Raw genomic sequence first — 6,023 nt, 5'->3', positions numbered from 1 at the left:
AGATAAGAGCATCAAAGACATTACGGAGGTGTGCGATTTTCCAGATGTGTTTCCTGAAGACCTCCTGGGAATACCCCCTAAATGACAGGTCAAATTTAGAGTATTGACCTACTACCCAGAGCCATGCCAATTTCCAAATAGTCATATATATTGGCTCCTGCATAAATGCAAGAACTCTCTAGCCAATTGAGTGAGTTACTAGACAAAGGATTCATAAGACCAAGCTTATCTCCTTGGGGAGCTCCGATTTTTTTAGTCAAAAAGAAAGATGGTTGTTTTTGCATGTGTATCGATTACCTTGAACTCAATAAGCTCACCGTAATGAATCGATACCCTCCTCCTCGGATCGATGATCTATTTGACTAGTTGCAAGGAGCGAGTTACTTCTCGAATATAGATCTAAAGTATGGATACCATCAACTTTGGGTCTAAGAAAAAGATGTCCCCAAAATTACTTTCCAAACTCGTTACGAGCCTTATGAATTCGTGGTAATGGCTTTCAGACTAACGAATGTGCCTGCATCATTTATGGACCTGAAGAACAGAGTCTGTCGGCCCTATCTTGATAACTTCATGATTGTGTTTATTAATGATATACTTGTTTATTCATGAAGTAAAGAACAACACAACCAACATTTGCGGCAGGTTTTGGAAACGCTCATAGCGGAGAAGCTGTACATAAAATTCTCCAAGTGCGAGTTTTGGATTCGCAGAGTGGATTTTCTGGGTCACGTGGTCAGTAAAAAAGGAATACATGTGGACCCATCCAAGATCAAATAAATTGAGGGCTAGGCAACCCCGAGAATCCCGACGGAGATCAAGCAATTCTTAGGTCTCGCAGGTTACTACTGGAGGTTCATACAGAATTTCTCCAAAATTGCCAAGCAATTCACCACTCTAACCCAGAAGGGTGTACCCTTCACCTGGGAGACGAAACAAGAGGCTGCTTTTCAAACCCTGAAACAAGCCCTCTGTAGTGCTTCGGTGTTGTCTCTTCCAGAAGGAACGGAAGATTTTGTGGTATACTGCGACGCTTCTAATCAAGGGTTATTTTGTGTACCTATGCAGAACGGGAAGGTTATAGCCAATGCATCCAAACAACTGAAGACCCATGAAGTGAACTATACCATACACGATATTGAGTTGGGAGTTGTGGTCTTCATTCTAAAGATTTAGAGGCACTACCTCTACGAGATGAAGTGCACCATCTTCACAGACCACAAAAGGCTCCAACATATTATAAACCAAAAAGAGTTTAACATGAGGCAGTGGCAATGGGTCGAGCTGCTAAATGATTATGAAAGTGAAATCCGTTACCATACAGGAAAAGACAACGTAATGGCTGACGCCCTAATCCGGAAGGAATACTCGGGTCGCCGAGTAGGAACACTAACGATGACCATACATTCTCACTTGTCTTCGCAAATCAAGGAGGCTCAGCTGGAAGCCTTAAATCCAGAAAAAAAAAATGCAAATGAAGCATTACATGGGATGGATAAGGACCTAACCATCAAAGAGGATGGAGCCTACAACCTTATGGATCGGATGTGGATGCCAATGTTCGGCGGATTCTTGGACGTGGTTATGAACGAAGCACACAAAACAAGGTACTCCGTCCATCCGGGCTCAGACAAAATGTACTTGGACCTTAGACAACATTATTGGTGGCCGAATATGAAAGATGAAATTGCTACCTATGTGGGCAAGTGCCTAACTTGCACCACAATTAAGGTAGAGTATTAGAAGCCATAAGGTCTACTACAACAAACCCAAATACCCGAGTGGAAATGGGAGAGAATAATAATCGATTTTATCACCAATTTGCCTAAGACGGCTGACAGACTGGATGCCATTTGGGTGATTGTCGATCGGTTGACCAAATCCGTGCATTTCCTACCAATAAAGGAAACATATAGGATGGAAAAAGCTGACTCGGATCTACATAAAGGAGGTTGTGACATTACATGGCATGTCGATATCTATTATCTCTGACAGAAATAGTAGATTCACATCTCGGTTTTGGCAGTCAATCCAGAGATCGTTGAGAACTCAGCTTGAGATGAGCATTGCCTACGATCCCCAAACGAATGGTCAAAGTGAAAGGACCATCCAAACCTCTGAAGATATGCTCAGGGACTGTGTGATAGATTTTGGCAAAGCATGGGATACCCATTGGCCATTGATTGAGTTTTCGTACAACAATCACTATCACACAAGTATCAAGGTCGATCCCTTTGAGGCCCTATATGGACGAAAATGTAGATCACCTCTATGTTCGGCAGGGGTGGGAGGCACTCAATTGGCAAAGGGACTGGTACCCAACAAGACTCAGAGCGATCTAGAAATCATCAGGGAAATCACTAAGAAGATTGTCCAGATTAGTGAACAATTAAAGGCGTCCAGGGATAGACAAAGGAGCTACGTGGATAAAAGAAGAAAACCTTTGGAATTTCACGTTATGAATCGCGTACTGCTAAAGGCTTCTCCTGGAAGGGGATGATACACATCCCATTGGTTGTTAGATCATTGTTGTATATAAACCTGGTGTATTCACTTGGTACTCATGGAGTTAATTGCAATAGTTCCTTTATATTTGATGAAAAGATCCTTTAAGAAAACCCTTATTTCTTATAATAAAAATAGTAACCATAGTTGTTCCTTCTATTGTCACTTAGTTTATACTAGCTATATATAATCTAATATCGAATAGATAGTTAATTGTGTGAATCTTCCCTAATCCCACAACCAAACAAGGAATAGGAAATGAGGCGGAAGACACACATCTAACTATCTATCGGGCATTAATTATATATAACCCTGATGTATAAACTAAGGTATTATAGAATTAATCACCTAAGGTCCTTTAACTTATATTGGTTTAATAAAATAGATTATACCCTTTACTGGTAAGTTTCTAGTTTTGTATACCAAAAGTTCATATTTGAAAAGTATGTTTTGCACCAGAAAACAGTGCATTGAATTAGTGTCTTATAACCTGACCCATACCTGGTACCCCTTATGATGACTTAATGTATACGGAACATATATATATATATATATATATATATATATATATATATATATATATATATATATATATATATATATATATATATATATATAACTAAGATCGAATGGATAATAGGCTGGGTGAATCTGCTCTAAGCCCACAACCAAACGAGGAACATGAAATGAAGTGGAAAGCACACATCCTATTACCTATCGGATCCTATTAATATATATTCCTTGATGTATACATTAAGGAGTCATAAGGTTAGCATTATGGTCCCTTTCTACTGAATGTACTAGACTCGACTGCTCTGTTTGTCGTTTGAAAAGATGTAAGCTTTCCCTAGTTTATAACTATCTTGACTCAAAAATAGTTTGCATTAACTTTCAAGTGGAACTGTCACTTTATGAAAGTAATGGGAAAATGAAAGTACTTAGTTGTCTTTTGAATTGACATCCTGGTGTATTGATTTCCTTAAAACATGTTTGTTTTATTAAGGTTATAATGTGAAGGCTAGTACCCATACTATACGCTCTCCCTGTCAAGAGATTCTGGGAACCAAACATGACTTCAGCAAACCAGTTGCTAGGCCGTGTAATCCACATTAAAGTTATGTGATCATGTATACCTAATTTAACTATCACCTTTTGTTTAGAATAATGAGTTAGAGAGTCATTGGTATAATTAGATCCTGTAGTTTTTCCATGTTATAGCATCTTGTATGAACTGAACCCCTAAACTATACCCCTTATAGTTTACTAGTATTTTACTTGCACTGTTATTGAAAATACTCATTTATCTACTAAGTTATGCTTGTATTTTAAAAACGCAGTTTTGTTAAATTATAAAGTAACATAACTTTAAAATAGTTTTTGAAATATTTTGATCACTTATAAAAGACATAAGCAATCTTTTGAAAGATGTTTATAACAAACATTTAAACAATTATCATTGTGTTCAACTAGTATCCCCCCCCCCCCCTAAAAGCATTTAAAAAAGTTTAAAAGATTCATTACGGGATATGAACTCACCTGATGTGGGTGATTCAAACGAATATGCGCGTAAGGATGAGAAGTTCCACGAATGAAGTCACGAGACACAAACGAGTCCTAAATGACATATAATGGCATATATTGGCATGAATATAGTGTTTAGAAGCAACCACATGCAAGGAAACACCTTTAGGGACTAGGAAACACTTGGACCAAGTGTTAGAATCACATGTGATTCATCTAAGGGGAGTGTACGGCCACAAAGAGGAGTTTACGACCACACAAGGGTGTTTATGGCCCTAGAGTTTACGGTCAGGGAGTTTATAGTCAGGGAGTTTACGGTCAGAGTGTTCACGGCCAAGGTGTTCACGACCAGGGGTTTACGGCCACAAGAGTTTACAGTCGTAAACTCTTGGGAATCATCCACTAATTGTTTGATCTAGGTATTTAGGCTAATGATTCTGCTAGATAGCAAGTGTATGGAAGGAATACTCATAATTTAGAAGCCTTAGAAGGTGTTTTCGGCCACCAAGAACAAGTGTGTGTTCTTGGTGTTATTGGTGAAAGATGAAGATTTGAAGATCTAGACAAAAAGGGGTGTTTTCATGGATGAATCAAAGAATGATACATGCTTAAGAAGGATAACAACAACTAGAGGGAAGAAAACTTACGTTTTTAGAGTATTTGGATGATGAACTTGATGATGCTTGAGAGAATTTGAGGAGATTTTGGCCAAGGAAAGAAAAGAATGAAGAAATGAAGTGACCTCATATATATAGGAGGGGTTTATGGCCATGGTTGAATTTACGGCCGTAAACTCTATGTTTACGGTCTTAAACTCCACATGATGGAGTTTATGACTTGAATGTTGTACAGTGAATCTAGCAGGTACTTCCTAACACTCATTCCTTGAATGTATAAGGCTAGAACACTCGGACAGTCCCTTATCAAGGCTAAAAGGTAGCAGAAATGAGTCTGACTATCGTTTGACTGTACTTATAAAGCAAAAAAAAATTTGGGTTGTCACATTCACGCCCTGACAAAAAAGGTTCAGGGTGCATGATATTGCCATATTTATACACGTTTTTAGGCAATATTTTAAGACATTTTAACTAATATTTTGGTTAATTGCAAAGATATGTAATACTTATTGAACGAAATTATATTTTGCAGCCAATAAAGACACTCTTGAAGAATATAAACCAAAATTGACAATGATTGGAATTTTGGAGGATTGAAGCTTAAAAGAAAAAAATTCCAAAGAAAAGCCAAGATCACGACGTGGCAACTCAAGGCCACGACGTGAAGAGGGAATTCTATAAGATTACTATGCGGGAAGTCAAAATCCTTGCCCGATACAGATTTTTACTATGGTCACAATGTAAGACCCTATTTTCATGTTGTAAGCCATGTCTTTTACAAAAATATATAAACTCCTTTGCATTACCGATTAGAGGAGCTTTTAGGAGGAGAGATGGTGTCAGATATCTAATTTTAGAGGTCAAAGAAGTGCATAAAACATATCTTTGAATGAGAAATTGCTTGAAGATTAAAAAATTGAAGAACAATTCATCACATTGGTTTCATTTACTTTAGTGATGTCGATTTCTTTTGAACTTGTGTTTTTGTTTTCAGTCATGAGTAACTAAGCTCACTTGCTTTCATTTAGTTAGATGAAACCTTGCATCTATGGCTTAGTTTATTAATGGATTTTATAAGTTGGTTTTCTGCTTCTTTTTTATTATCATTATCTAGCATGCTAAAGTATGTGACTTTGTTGCTAAAATTCAAGTTAAGTGTAACTTAGTGACCATTAAATTACATGAACTTGATTACCTAGTTATTTAGTAACCATTAAATTACTAGAGCTAGAAGTGATCACATCTAGATCAAGTAATAAAAGTAAAAAAATTTAGTTGTGCCGGATGTGACATCCCCAAAATCTCGGCCAGAAAAGACCGATTTTCATTTATGCTTTTAAAATAATTTCAGAGTAAATCCTTTTGATTTGAAAGAGTTGC

The sequence above is a fragment of the Lactuca saligna genome, chromosome 7 (assembly GCF_052625555.1).
Source record: "Lactuca saligna cultivar CGN05327 chromosome 7, ASM5262555v1, whole genome shotgun sequence".
In the NCBI taxonomy this organism is placed as follows: Eukaryota; Viridiplantae; Streptophyta; class Magnoliopsida; order Asterales; family Asteraceae; genus Lactuca; species Lactuca saligna.
This window is presented reverse-complemented; position numbering follows the sequence as displayed.